The sequence below is a fragment of the Vulpes vulpes genome, chromosome 13 (assembly GCF_048418805.1).
Source record: "Vulpes vulpes isolate BD-2025 chromosome 13, VulVul3, whole genome shotgun sequence".
In the NCBI taxonomy this organism is placed as follows: domain Eukaryota; kingdom Metazoa; phylum Chordata; class Mammalia; order Carnivora; family Canidae; genus Vulpes; species Vulpes vulpes.
In genome coordinates this window covers 137928526-137944344 of record NC_132792.1, presented here as the reverse complement: position 1 = coordinate 137944344, position 15819 = coordinate 137928526, and the positions used below count along the sequence as shown (strand labels likewise).

Below are 15819 nucleotides of genomic sequence, written 5' to 3'. Positions count from 1 at the left end.
CCTTTTAAAAAATACCAACACCTGAACCCCCCATAGGTTCTGTTTTAAAAACATGGGGTCAGGCCCTGGAGTGAGTATTTTTTTTAAAGTCCCTTCAAAGGATTTTAATGAGTAGACAGTGTTAAGTGCCACCAATCTACTTATTCAATAGAAAACTAGTAATTTTGATATCTTCCTTTTTCTTGTCCCTAAAGTATAACCTATCACTAATTCTATCAATTTGACTTCTAAAATATGCTCAAAGTTAATCATAAGTCTTTGTCCTCCCTGCCACCACCTTAATCTAAACTATCATTTCTCATCTGGACTTTCAGTGCATTCTGCATAATGCATCAGATCTGAACATGTCATCTCTTTTCCTTCCTGTGGTGACACACCCCAAATTGGCCCCCAGTGAGTCAGAGCCTTGTGTAATTCTCTCCTCTTGAGTGCAGAAAGAACCTGTAGCTTGCTTCTAACCAACAGAATGCAGCAAGTGATGGGATGTCACTGTCACTGTCATGATTACATTATATTATGGAAGACTTCGTTTTAGCCGACCGGAGAGAGTCTTCTGCTGGCCTTGAGGAAATGAATGGCCAGTCTGTGAACTACCTATGCAGAAGGGCCATGTGGCAGTGGCCTGTGGTCAGCCTCCAGGACCTGAGGCCAACCTCCAGCCAGAACAAAGCTGGGGCCCTCAGACCATTAACTGTAAGGAAATGTATTCTTCCACAAGCTGCAGGTTCTTAAAAGTGGTTTCTTTCTTAATTGAGCTTCCAGTGACAATGTAGCTTGGCCAACAGGCTACTGCAGCCAAGTGGGGCCCTGAGCAAAGGATCTAGCTAAGCTGTGGATTCCTGAATCATGGGAACTGTGAGATAATTGATGTGAGTTGGTTTAAGTCACTAGATTTGTGCTAATCTGTTATGCAGCTATAAAAAATGAATAGACCTCTGTATTATCAACTCCCAAACACATCAATCATTCAAGGGCTTCCCATCACTCTTTACATGAATGATCTGGTTTCTCCCACCTGCTCTGTGTACCAGCTGTGTAGACGTTGGATGAGTCTAATACCCTTCAACCACAGGGCATTTGCTTCTAATGTTGCCTCTGTGGGAGCAAATGTTCTTGAGGGCATCTATCTCTTACTCAACCCACCTCTTTAAGGAAGCTTTCCTTGAATCTCCGTGTTAGGGTCAAATTCTTGATTTTAGCCACCTGTAACACTGTCTCTGTTTTACCCATACAACTTGCCAACTATAATTTTATATATTTGTTTGGATCATTATTTGATCAAAGCATGTCTCTCTTCCTAGTCTGTAAGTTCCATGAAGGTTGAATTATCACTTGTTTTGGCTTCTCATTTTCTCAATAATTCTCATTTTAATCCCAATACTTAACATATTACCTAATGTTTAAAATGTTCCTTGAATGAATGAATGAATGAATGAATGAATAAAAAGTGACATGGATATGGCTCTTATTCCCACTTCACCCCAGTGCATTACGATTAGAGCCAGTGCTCTAATATAATCTCACTTCACCTCAATGGATCCAAGTTAAATGAAAGTTTATAAGCTTAGGATTCAGGAAAAACCATCAGCCAAATATTCAACAACTTTTACTCTTCAAGCAAAGTATTTTTAACGGCAACCAACTATATGTAAGGCTATGTGTTAATTATATATGGGCTGCCAAGAGGTACAATGCAAAATCTCTGGCTTTCTATAACAAGCAAGGATGAGTGGTAGGGTCTCAAGAGAAAACTAAAGAAACCTCTTTTATTCAAGAAATAGTCCTTCGTGATACAGTTGAGGAAGCTGAAATTGCCAGAAGACTCTTATTCAAGCCCATCCTAAAAAAATTAAGGACAAGTTAGGAGAATTAATTTAGGGCATAGATATTCCATCATAAGTTTAAGCTTCTATAACTCTTGAATGCCCAAATTCAATTCAGCACCTGTTTCATAAAGTATGAGTCACAATAAATCCTATTTTTATACCTTACATTTATTCCATAAAATATTGACTAATTTCTACATGCTAAGCACTAGTCAACTATTTCTTTAATTTACATTCTAGTGGGATAGAGCACAGACAGCAAACATATCAATAATTAAATATATAATATATCAGGTGGTAGTAGTTCCATGAAGAAGAATATAGCAAGCAGAGGGAATAGAGAGCAATAGTGTGGGGGGGGGGGTGCTGTTTTATATCAAGTATTCAAGTAATAGGTACATTTGAGTGAGATGGTTACATTAAGAGGGCATTTGGAGGATAAAAGCACACTAGGCTGAGGGAGGAGTGTGTGTAGGCAGGAGCTTGCTTTGTCAACTAGAGGAATGGCAAAGAGGCTGGCATGGCAGCGGAGTCATGAGGGAGTGAGGGGGTAGGAAAAAGTGGGGTCAGGTAGGTAGCAGGCAACCAGATTCTGTAAGATCCTATGGGGTATGAGCTTTACTTGAGTGCAACGTTATGCTGTAGTAGGTTTGCTCAGGCTGCTCTGTTGACACAAGAATCTATCTGGAATGCCAAGGGTGGAGGAGAGACTGGGTCAGGTCAGAAGTCAGACAACAGACCACGTAAAAGATGAGGGTGCCTCGGACTAGGGAGGTGGCTATGGAGATGGTGAACAATAGTCAAATTCTCTCTGCATATCACAAGTAGAGCATCTGCTGAGGCATTGGCTGGCGGCCAATGGACAAGTTGACCATCTCCTAGAATTCAGCACATTTTTTTTTTAAGATTTTATTTATTTGTTCATTAGAGACAGGGAGAGAGAGGCAGAGGGAGAAACAGGCTCCATGCAGGGAGCTCGACGTGGGACTCGATCCTGAGACTCAGGATCACACCCGGGACTGAAGGCGGCACTAAACCACTGAGCCACCCCGGCTGCCCATGCGCATTTTATTTTTAAAGAAGACACCCTTCAGTCTCTTTCCTGCCCTGCTTTCATACATCATCATCAACAAAACAATTCTGGGATATGCCTGAATCCCAAATCACTCAACCTAAATACAATTTTAAGAATTAGAATGCTAAGAAGCACTTTTTTACCGTGAATATGCTGTCCTTTTTTTGTATCTTCACTGAGGAAAGATGAGAGGAAAGTGCTTCAGCTGGAACATGAGGTCCACTTGGAGACAAAGGGAAATCCAGATCAGATGCTATGAGTAAGTAAAAATGAGTCCTTAAAATAACCATCAATTCCAGTCTGCCTGGGACATTTGGGGGGAGGGTTGGTGGCCCTCCAGGTTCCTCTTGTCTCTGTGATTTGGGCCTCAGAAGGAGCTGATGATCAAAATTATCAGATAATCCTCCTCCTTCTCCAGAGCAAGCTGGGCTCATGCTGTGCAAAGTTGCCCTTAAAAAGTCAAACAAAAACTGCTCCAGTACATGTGGCCAATGTTGGAAATCCAAACCACCACCCTGCTGCAAATAGATCACTGATTTTCTGCAAGTTTGGCCTCCAGCTGCTGTCTGTAAGGAAATTATCATGCTGCCCAGTTTAAAAGTTTATAACTTCAACCATTTGGAAGCAATAAGGTATAATGGTGGAAGATCTTTACATATGCTTACCTGACCCTCCATACCCATCTTGCGATGAGGAAAATATCTAAGGGTGATATTTTCAGGGATGAAAATAGAATAAAACATCTATGTCTATGTGAAGCTTGTGTGTATGGTGTGTGATTGTGTTATCTACAAGAATCTGTGTTTTTAGGATTAGGATGGGCAACGTCAGATAAATGACAGAGAGAAGAAAATAAAATTCATCTTTCTCTTGACTCTTATAATCTCCTAACTGCCAAATTTAAAGGGATCCTTGAAGGGCTAACTTGACTTTTCTAGCAGCGTGTGCCATGGATGGAGGTCATTCTTCTTGCTAAAACATATCCTTTCGTTCTCCAGCTGTTGGATGGCTGAGCACCTACTACATGTCAGGAAGGACTAGGGTACAAAGAGGGATGAAGGATCTGCTTCTTCAGATCAGGGGCTCTCTTCCAGTGTCCTTTTGAGGCTAGTCCCTCATGCTCTTACACTTCCCTTGCCCTCTGAACACAGGAGGCTCCAGCCTGCCATTCTTGGAGGACTTCTTTTCCTCATTACCAAGGTTCCCAGACTTCCACACTTTTCCCTGTTACCCATACAGCCATGCCACCCAAATTTACAAATCTGAGCTCCAGACCTGCATATATGCATGCACGTGCATGCAATACATGCATGTATGATCATTATTGGGTTTGTTAAAAGATTAAAGTCATTGCATGCTGTCTGCAACAAGGAAAATAATACAGAGGTCTGAAGAAGACATTCACTCTACCTTCTCCAGTTCCACTGCTCTGAATAAGAAACGTTAACATCTTAGTGCACATCTTCAACAAACTTCTCCCATCCATGCTCATATAAATCTATATGCAAGTCTGTTTATATGTTTTATATATATACACATACATTTGTATATTTCTATATCCATTTTCTTATGTAAATTTTCTACAGACATCTTAATCTCAGTGCATCTTATATTTAGACTTTAGACCCAAATTTCCACGACCTAAGTTCATGTTTCCTTTGCTTCGAACTGGAAACAAGCAATAGTTTCCTAACTCATCAATCTACCTGCCCCCCATCACCATATCCATATCCATATCCATATCCATATCCATATCCATATCCATCCTTTTCTCCCCTAATAGTGACCATTCTAACATGCAAATCTGATCTGCTCAATATCTTTCAGTGCCTTCTCACTGCTTGCACGAGATTTCCTAACACCTTTCCCTTGTCGAAAGGGCCTTTGGGATCCAACTTCAATCCTTGTAGCTTTAGTTTTTGTCACATCTCACACTCCATTGTGTGCCCCTCATCCAACACCATATTCCCCCATCCTATTCATCTATGCTTCAGGCATATTCCATACTTTCTTCTGTCTCTGTTCCCCTGCATATGCTCTGCTCTCTTCCTGGATGAGGGTAGGCATTAGTTAGCTAGGTACACTTTAACAAAATGTCACAGAGTGGATGGGTTAAACAACAGAAATTTATTTTTGCCCACTTTGGGAGACTGGAAGTCTGAGATCAGGGTACCAGCATAGTTAGTTGTGTTCTATTGAGAACTCCCTTCCTGACTTACAGATGGCCAAGTTCTTGCTGTGTCACCACATGTGGGGGGGGGGGGGGTGCAGGGAGAGAGAGAGATAGCTTTGTCTCTTTCCTCTTTCTCTTCTTTTAAGGACACAGCTCTACAGTATAGAGGCTCCACTCTTATGATTTCATTTAATCTTAATTAGCTCCTAAGGATCCCATCTCCACATACAGTCACATTGGACTTCACCATACGAATTGGGTGAAGATTCTGCTTTCTTCTCAGCACAAGAGTTAAGAGAGGGTGCTTTGAGCTAGACTGCCTAGGTCTGAATCCTCCTCTGCCAATTGGTCTCTGAGTGACTTTGAGCAGGTTACTTAATTAACCTACCTGTGCTTTAGATATATGAGAATCAGAATCATCCAAAGGGCTTACTAAAACACAGGCTCCTTCGGAGTCAGCAGGTCTGGGGAGTGGGGAGCTGAGAACTTGCATTTGTAACAAGGTCCCTAGTGACAATGCCATTGCCTCTGGAGGCACTGCATTTGGAGAGCTATCTCCCTACAATAAGATGGGGCTGGTAGTACCCTCCTAAGTTTGTCATTGGAATGATTAGAGGAGTTACAGGGTAAAGTGTTCAGAGCAGTGCCTGTTTATGCTAATTGTCCAATGGATGTCAGCTATCACTGCTGTTCTCTCCCTGGCAAAACTGTACATTTTCCATCATTCATATTACATTTTACATTTGCCAAAAAGCCTTCTTGATGTTTCGTATAATCTGTAGTCTTATACCTATATTCTCCCTACCCTACTATAGAACTTAACACACAAAATTGTAACTACTTACACCAGACACACATAGCTTAAGAATGGGAACTTTGTCTGATTTACCTTTGAATTCCCAGGATATGAAGGCCAGAGAACAGCTGCCCAATGACTATATTTTGATTGAAGAGATTAATGCAGCGTCTCCAGCATCTACAGGTATACATATAGGAGACTCAGGAAGAATAGGTGTCCAGTCATCATTTAGATGCTCGCCTAAATGCTAACATATGAGTTTTCTCTTCTGGCAGTGGTTCTCAGTTCTGACCACATTAGAATCATCTTTTACACCAAGCCGATACCTGGGCCCCTCCCCAGCATAATCAGTGCAGTATCTCTGGGTCTAGGGCCCGGGCACTAAGTTTTTCAAATGTATCCGGTGATTCTAATGTATAACTAGGGCTGAAAACAAGAGGGCCAGCAGAAAGCAATCTATTAAAATGTGCATTTCCTTCAACATTAGCAGCCTTCTACTTCGGACCATACATTTGTTTCTCTTATCCCAATATAAATTGCCAGCTTTGAACAGTCATGAAAAGGGGTAAATAGAGAAATTAGCATTTGTAGAGCACTTTACAGTGTTCAAAGCACTTTCATACTCAGTGTGTCATCAAAATCTTAAAATAACCCAGTGAGGAAGGTATCATTATTCTTTACAAATGCTTTGAGGCAACAGCCCCGCGAGGGGGGGTACACACCAAACCCTCTTAAAAGAAACAACAAATCAGCAAAATGCCATCTGCCTGGTTTTTTGCTCTTAGCCTATCTGTTAACGACAATGCTACCTATAGGCCATCTTCGCTACTCATCCAAGATTTGGATTCCAAACATTTTTTTTTCCATTTGGCTTTTGGCATACCATATTCCATGGCTGGTCAATGACTTCTGCTTTGTCCCTAGGTTGGTTTGGCTCTTGGCCAGCTGCTTTTTAAGAGCTGATTCCCTCTTTCTCACAGACATTGGTGCTGGTTTGATTTCACTCTGCCCACTGGGAGATCCTACATTTTTCTCAATCTTATGGTTAAGAAGACTTCAGTCCAGAGGAGTGAGTCACACAGTCAGTGAATGGCAGGACCAGGAATCAAACCAAGATAAAGTAAGAAACAACCCAGGAGGACTAAGTGCTCTGAGGTAGGAGTGGACAGGAAACAGGAAGAAAGACTCAGGGAAGAAAGAGAGGGCCCTGGGCATGTGCTTTGCCCAACACAAGCCTGTCTGTCCTAGGCTGCTTCTGAGCTCAGGGGCATAAGATTCGGACTACAAAAGAGCAACAACATTGTTTAAAAATGGGTGAATGGAGTCAAAGGGTAAAAAACAAGAGAGAAGTGAATTAGTTTGATGCCTAGCATAATAAAAGAATCACAATTAGAACTGATAGAGCTTGTAAGTCCTTAAATGAGAAAATACCATCAGCCCAGAAATAAATATAGTACAGAAACAGGTGAAAAGCAGAAAGAAAAAAGTCCTCAAGGTGCATTGACAACATTGTTTCCACTTCAAAATCAATAACAGTGTTAAAACAGAGCAGCAAAAACGTAAAAATAAAAATAAATAAAAACACATGGAATAAAGCTGTTGTTAAAAGTAGTACCTGCAGGGGGGCATCTCAGTTGGTTAAGCTTCCAAATCCTGATCTCCACTCAGATCTTTTTTTTTTTTAAGATTTTATTTATTCATTTGCAAGAGAGAGAGAGAGGGCTCATGTGCACCAGTGCGGGGAGTGGTAGAAGGAGAATGAGAAGCAGGCTCCCTACTGAGCAGGGAGCCCTATGCGGGGCTTGATCCTAGGACCCTGAGAACATGACCAGAGCCAAAGTCAAACTTAACAGACTGAGCCACCCAGGTGGTCTCCCAGCTCAGGTCTTAATCTCAGGGTTGTGAGTTCAAGCCCTGTCCTGGGCTCCACACTGGTTGTGGCGCCTAGTTAAACAACAACAACAAAAAAAAAGTGGTATCTGCTGGCTAGAATGCTATAATTCTATTACATTGTGTTTAGGAGAAGGTTTAAACACATGTGATTAAAAAATAATAAAATGACAGTGTCAAATAGAGGGCCTTACCTGGACCATGAACTGAGTTATTGGGTTATAGTAGCGTTTTTTTTTGTTTGTTGTTTTTTGTTTTTTGTTTTTTGTTTTTTGTTTTTTTAAGGAAACTATTAGAGACCAGCCCTCTTTGGAAGGGTGAGTGTTGCTTTGTGATCTGTTGGAGTCAGTCTTGCACACATGTAAGGACACTTAAGCCTGTGAAGTTCATTCCATAGGGTGGGAACACACACAAAAAAGCATGAAAACCAATGATGTAAATGGGTATTTAAAGACATGAAATAGGGTTTAAAAAATAGCAACAATAGTTTGCTAAATATACTGGAACTTAAATCTCCTAAAAAAGTATGTTGCTCATCAAAGAGGTCCCTTGGGTACACTGTTTTATTCCAGGGATGTGACAATGACCCAAAAATATTTTCGGAAGTGCCTCCAAAACCTGAAGCACATTTTTGTAAATATAATTAATGGTGGCAAATATTTGTCCTTTGAGGGAATAATGCACGTTTAGATTAAAAGTCAGAACCAAGTATGATGAATAAGAAAGAAGTCCAATGGTGAGCATTTTTAAATTTTGCATATGCAGGCTTTGCCTTTCTGCTTGACATAAGTGACCAATAGATGTTGGATGAAACAATGAGCAAATGAACCAATGAGTGGAAAGTATTTTGCTATGAGGCCTAGAAAGTGATATTTTTAAGACATCCCAAAATACTCTAATGAGTTAGGGTATCACTGGAGAGAGGTTTAAGCCTCTCAGGGAAGACTGGAGGCTAATTTTGGGTCGACTCTTATTGGATAATGCAGGTGCTGATACCCTGCATTATCCTGAAGAGATATGCTTCATACCCTCCCACGTACGTGTAAGCACACGCACACACACACACTCATCAATTTATAGTCCTACCTTTTCTATCCATATGCAAATATGTACAAGGCATCCCTATATGTATGGAAAGAAAGTTAAATCTTCTTAGTCATGGGTAGCTGTTCAGGAGAGAGGGAAAAATGAAGGCTTATTAAAATCAAAAGAGGATAGAAAGAGATTTGATACACTAAACGGTTAGACACAAGGTTTTGCCTGCAAACTAAGAATGTATCTCATCTCTAGTTCCTGATACCAGGAAAATGAATATTTCTCATCTTTGTGATCCTGTCCTTTCAAACACTGGATATCCTGGGGAGGTGGAGTCCAGGACCCGGCACAATGTCCTCCGTCCAGACCTGGATTCTCAGAAGCATATTATTGGAGGGACAGAACCCCACCATCTATCCTCTTTGAGTTTTGGGTGACCAAAAATTGGCAAAGTAAAATATTCTGTTTATGGAAAGAAGTAGGCCTGAGATCATACTATAGAGACAGATTTTTAAATTTTTGAGAAGAATAGAAAATTTGCTTTCCTACCAGTTAGTTTAAAAATGTTTTGGGGGAGAAAACAAAAAATTCTCCTATGCCTCTCCTACTGAATAATGTTGGGACATAAAGAATGCAGTGTTGCTCTTTTCTGTGTGACACAAACAATAAGGTACGCAGTTAAACATCTCATAAATGTCATTAGCATCCTCTCCACATGCCAGCCTCGGTCTAGTCCTAACACCAGCATTTCTATTGCAACAAGAACATGTAAAAAGCCAGGTCATGGACTGGGAAGAAATGGGATCCCAGTTACAGTTTCAGTCCTTGCCAAGGACTAGCTCTGTGACCTTGGACAAGTTACCTCTAAGTTTTGGTTGCCTCCCACATAAAACGAAGTGATTGGAATGACTGATGTGAGATGATTGGATCTCCTTCCATTGCTTGCAGGCTGATACTTTGAAAATATAGTTTCACCAGGTGATGGGAAAGACAAGCCTAGAACAATACAATTCAATTCTGTAAGTGTCCCCAACAATGTCTGCTGAAAAGACCTCACCTTTGTTGAGGGTACATATTGGACATGGCAGGGTTCTCACAGTTAAACCCTCACTGAGGCATGCTTTGGTGGCATGGCTCAAGTTCAAGAAGGACATACTTTTAACTCCTCCTTCCCCATGAAAAGAGAGACGGATAAATAAAGATTTTGTTAAATTGCCCAACAAGGGGAAAACTAAGAATTTCATGCAATTATATGGTTCCTGAATGTTCTACTAATTGAATTACCATAGGCGCCTGTTGGGCATTCCTGGCCATGTCCCCTATAATTCCATTAGTATTACCTCTGTGGATCCTATAAATGCCATTAACATAAGGCAGATATTTGCTTTCAATAAGATAACACAGATGATTTTGTCTAATTGTCTCCCTAATCCCTCCCCCTCACAGCCTGGGAAATCACTTGCAATTGCTCAAATCCAGGCATTTGTTATTGCTGATCAAAACTGCTTTGGAAACATGACAGTGCTATAGAGGCGGTTTGGCTCCTTCCCTTCACCCATCACATGCTCTTGTCTTCTGACCGTACTTGGGTCTTCCAGCAGGATGAAATGAACCATGTGTCCTGAGAGCTCTACACTGGAATCTCTCGGGAGGAAGGATAAAAGTGAACAGAGCCCGTCCTGGTCCTCACTATGCCACCTGTGAACACAGGACAGGTCCCTTGAGCAGTTTGTGCCTCATCGCTCAAGTGGGTTTCCTCTTCCAAGTTTCTTCTACCCTACACAGGCAGGGGTTTGCTGTTGGTTAGGTAGTTACATCCACTGGAACAGGCTCATCCAGCGGCCCCTGTCTGCTGGCTCTTACCATTCAGTCAAATTTGTTATTCTTGGGCTATTCAATCTTGGATATCCCTAAATCTGGTCTGTTTTTAAGTTATTCAGGGTTTTTGCTTTTTTACCTTATGTTTTCGACTGCCTGATTACTTATTCATTTCTGCATATTGGCTGAGCAGGGTAAAACCTGATTTCTTTTGCCCTTGCTCATTGCTCCAATGAGATATTTATAGGAAAGCTTGGGTGAAATAAGTTTTAAGTGTTCTGTGGATTGCATTTATTCATGTTCCAACCCTCCACTATAAATAATCCAAAGTTGAACCTAAGGTCAGCCCGTGGTCAGTGGTAGTATAAAACTTGAAAATCAGTTGTACCAGGGAGATGACTGATGTTCTTAATAAGAATAGAGCTTGGATGGGCTCATTTCCTCTCCACAAATCAACACATATATATAGACCCAGGCAGTGTAGCCAGGGGAAAAAAATAAGTTAGCCTGAGTTTGGGACCAGACGGCTTTCACAGTGGGCCTCCGTAATCTCAGTTATATTTCTGCAAATCACTTCCCTCTCAGACTAATCCTTTGATAATTACCAGGCCCATCCACCTACAGTCAAAGTGAGCATGCATGGGTACATAGAGAGGCATGATGACATGTACAGCTGGCTGTCAATTAAAGATTCCAGGTCTCTTGTTTCAGCTGCAAAAGGTTTACCCTTTCCATGTTAAAGGAGATTCAAATCAAAGCAGTCTTAACTTTATGAGATTGGTGAGGAATCTCCATCAAAGATGGGGAGTAATGAGAGGAAATGAGACCCCTATTATCTCTGCTCATAGCAGAGCAATTATTAGAATAATTGTTCCACTAGTGATCACAAATCCCACACTTAAACTTGTTCCTCCATTATTTTCATTATTCCAATTGATCGATGCCACTTTTAAACCTATTTTAAAGAAATATGGTCTTTCACTATAATCTCTTATTTTTTAATGTAAGATTAAACCAAGATATGTATCAAAGAAAGTATAAGAAATATACATTTTATGTAACATAGAAAATAGATCTGGTCTTTGTAAGGGCTATCCACTATAAATTTTTAGTTACAAAATATGCAGCTAGACAACTGCAGATTTTTTTGTGTTTCCAATCTGAGTTTCCTCTGTATACATTATAGGTGAAAGACACATGAATCAAATGAACCGGCTTTGGAAAGGGACTGCCAGGCCATTAAGTCCTATGTCCCCAAGGGCTACTGTAGTTTGTTCCCATCCTCGTACTCTCCAGAGTTTTATCCAGTTTCGTTTGAAATGTCTTAAGCAATGCATTTCCCGGAGGAAAAGGTCTAGGGAACAAAGCTTGCTGTTAGAAAGCCTTCCTGACATAAGCCCTGGCTGCTCTTTGAAATTCAGCCCCAGAAATGCACTATGTGCAAATTACTGCTTGTTCAATTAGGACACAAGTTTTGATAGGACTTTTTAGTGATGAGACTCTGGATTAGCAAACTAGTGCTCTGTGGCTAAGAAGCCAATGGAGACATTGTACTTTCGTGGAGAAATAATGCTCTCTGGACACATAATGACACAGCCAGGACTCTGCAATATGAAACCGTTGGGTCTTCTCTTGACTGTTGAGGGAAACATTGGGCTTTTGCTTATTGGCTTGGGATGATATCATAATAAGAGCTAACATTTCTGGGCTAAGCAACTGTGCTAAACTCTGGATTACTACACTCACTTAATCTTCACCATAGCCCCGTGAGGGAGATGCAGTGGTCATCAACATTGTCTATATGAAGAAGCTTAGATCTGGTAAGTGACTCACGCATGGTCACATAACTACTAGAGCCCAGAACTGAAACCAGGCTATCTAACCCCAGAGTTCTAACTACATCCTGGGTTCAAGCAGACAGACTAGTATCCCAAAGCTCACATCCCATCCCATAAAACCACTGCTCGTTAGTGAAGAAGGAACCATCAGATGGTCCAGTCTGCCTCTAGCTGCTTCAGAGGGGATCCACATGCTTTTCCTGACTGACTCCCACCAGGGGAAGAAAGAGAAGAGAGAACGGGAGCCTGCCAACCTCGACAGATGGCGTGTAGGCTGTTCTGGAGATGGGAAGAGAGAGATTTTTGCTGGCTGACAAAGAACAAGGGAAAAAGATTGGAGAGAAGTGTGACATAAGCAGAAAGAGCTAAACTTGAAATACATGTGGTAGAGAAGATTGAGGGATAGAGACTGATCTAGGAGACAGATGGGTAAATAGACTTAAAAGGACATTATTTTAAATGCCACATAACTCCAGTCTAGTGAGGAAAAGTGAGCGAGGAGACACAATCAGAAATGAGAGAAATAACCTCCCCTCCATGGGGTTTCTGTGATCTCTCAATGGAAATATTCAAAAGACCTGTGATCCATCCCCTCCACCCACAAGCAGTTAAAGATCCATATTCACATCCAAAGGACCTGCCCTAGTCATTCCAGTTTGGACTCAGCCTTGCAGAAGAGTAAAAAGACGAGAACTTTCTGAGGATGCTTAGAATTGTATCAGTTCTATTCATTGTCAACTGAGTTCCAGAGAGGGGACATGAAAATGTAACTGAATTTCTGTTCAGTTGAAACTTACGGGTGAACCACCTGTTACCAAGCTCCAAGGAGCCCTCCTGAATCTTGACTGAGGGAACACTGATGATGTGATCACTGTCCCACATACTCTTGTTTTCCCTAAGAAGCCTCGCTTAAGTTATTTATGCACATGACTAACGTTAAGATGGTTTATTCATGAGATTGCCTTAGGAGACAGGAGATAGACAACCTGCTTTTGTGAGGGTCTTTCTGGAGATTGGCAGTTACACAATGTGTTACTCCATCAGGCTCTATGAGGACAAAACATCTCAATGGAGGGGCCTCTGTTTAAAATAATGATCAGTGTTGTGTAGGTCCCAATTTGAGAAGCATTTATATTGCTAGAGTTGCTTGAAAAAAAAAAAAAAGTCCAAAGATTCTTCAGCACCAGACAGGGCAGGTCTGCCTTAAGGAGGACAGATCAGTATCTTTGTCTGTTGGATCTGCAACAAGCCTGAAGGTAATTTACCATCCTTGGCTGTGGTTCTTCTCAGGAAGACATCAGGGGCAACCAAATTAATCATTCTGCAATCTCTCTATACCATTCACTGGGACAGGTGCTTGACCAGAGGCAGAACTGTCTTGGATCCTATTCTGGAAGGTTTGGTTACTGAAGAACCTGATTACCAAATGGACCTTGGGAGATAACTCCACTGCAGAAAATCTTACAGATTGCATCATAAAGAAAATTACTTTTTTCAGGTATCTTTTTTTTAGCTTCCTTAGAAGTTCTGGTCATTTGTTTGGATTTGTGGAATCAAATTTAACTGGGAACTACTGCTTTCAACTAAGGTCACATACTATGTAACTGCAATTCTTAATTTGCATTAAGACTTTTAAAATGTTTTGTCACAGGACTACACTGAACATCAGTCCTGTCTATCCCTTGTCCTCCTACACCACAGCCTTTTTCACCTCCTCAGAATTTCCTCTGAGCTACAGATTTCTCCAATTAATTTGTGGTTTGTCTTGAGTTAGCATAATTGAAAACATCAAACTAATAAAACTTAGAAAAGAATGTCTTATAAAGGTACAGGTAAGGACACCCAGGTGGCTCAGTCGGTTAGGAGTCTGACTCTTGGTTTCAGCTCAGGCCATGATCTCAGGGTCCTGGAATCAAGCTCTGTGTCAGGGTTCCTGATCGGTGGGGAGCCTCCTTCTTCTCCCTCTGCTTCTCCCCCAGCTAGTGTGTGCATGCATGCGTGCACACCCTCTCTCTCAAATCAATCAATCAATCTTTTAAAAAAAGGTACAGGTAAAGGGGGTGAGTTTGTTGTAAACCTAGATGCTGCAGTTTCTTCTTTTATAAAAAAAGGGGGGGGGACTCTCAGGAAAGACAGGTGTGGCTTTATTTTTTATAAACAATTACTGAGTTCTAACCTATGCATAATACTGAGTAGGGAGCTCTGGGATTTAGCACAAATGTAACCAATAGTATGTTCCCTAAGCTCTTGAGGAGTCTATCATGGGATAAAACATACTTCCAATACTTTGGAAGTTAAGAACTGGTATAAGAGTTAAAAAGGTCTCAGGGATCCCTGGGTAGCTCAGTAGTTTAGCACCTGCCTTTGGCCCAGGGCGTGATCCTGGAGTCCCGGGATCAAGTCCCATGTCAGGCTCCCAGCATGAAGCCTGCTTCTCCCTCCTCCTGTGTCTCTGCCTCTCTCTTTCTCTATGTCTATCATAAATAAATAAATCTTTAAAAAATAAAAAGAGTTAAAAAGGTCTCAAAGAGCAATGTAACAAAATATATTGATTTCCCACTGTGGGGAAAATTGTTCTGATAGTCACGTGACTCACTTATCCACCTTCTTGTGGTCTTTGCTCAAATGTTACCTTGTCACTGAGTCCTGCCCTGACCATCCCATCCATGTAATTGTGCAACCGTCCTCCTCTGTTCCAATCTCCCCTGCTATATTTTTTTCTCATAGCACTTACTACCTTCCAACAAAAAAATACAACTCGCTTATTCATAATGACTCTTGGTTATTTTCTTTCTCCTCCCACAAAAATATAAGCTCCATAAGGGCTGGGATATTATTTTTTGTCTATTTTCTTCACTGCTGTATCTCTGGCTCCTAGAAAATGCCTGGCACCTTGGAGAAGCTCAATAAATATTTGTTACTCTCGTTATATGAACTTGGAATTGAACTAGATAGAATGAATAGGAAGCTCAATAAGGTACAGTACCTGCTGTAAGGAACTCACAAAATGACACTAACAACAAAGATAAACAATAATATAGCAACAAAGATAGTTATTCATTGAGCAATTTTTATGGGCCTGTCACTGTACTAAGTTCATTGTTTCACCATTTCATTTATTTTCTATAATAATCCTTTTAGACAGATATTATTTCCATTATATGGGTAAGAAAACAAAGGCTCAGAAAATTTAAAACACTGGTCCCAGATAACACAGCAAGAGAGATGTGGTGCTAGAACTTCTGCTCAAGATTCTCTCTCCAAATCCATGATTTATTTTATCCCTTTAATTATAGAACTTTCCCAAACATACACAAAAGTGGAAAAGAATCATGTTATGAACCTCTCTGTATCCTCCCCAGTTT

At 41.0% G+C, this 15819-nt stretch overlaps 1 protein-coding gene across 2 annotated transcripts in view; it reads right to left on the bottom strand.

Moving 5' to 3' along the window:
• The window catches only part of BRINP2 (BMP/retinoic acid inducible neural specific 2), a 123427-nt gene that overhangs the window by 87388 nt on the left and 20220 nt on the right, over positions 1-15819 (bottom strand). Inside the window, exon 1 of one of the 2 annotated variants that reach the window (XM_072733095.1) lies at positions 3045-3119. The exons of the other annotated variant lie outside the window; for it this stretch is intronic. The gene's annotated coding sequence lies outside the window, so the exon portion shown is untranslated. Of the gene's footprint in view, positions 1-3044; positions 3120-15819 lie in introns of those variants that run through there. 2 annotated transcript variants of the gene reach the window in all.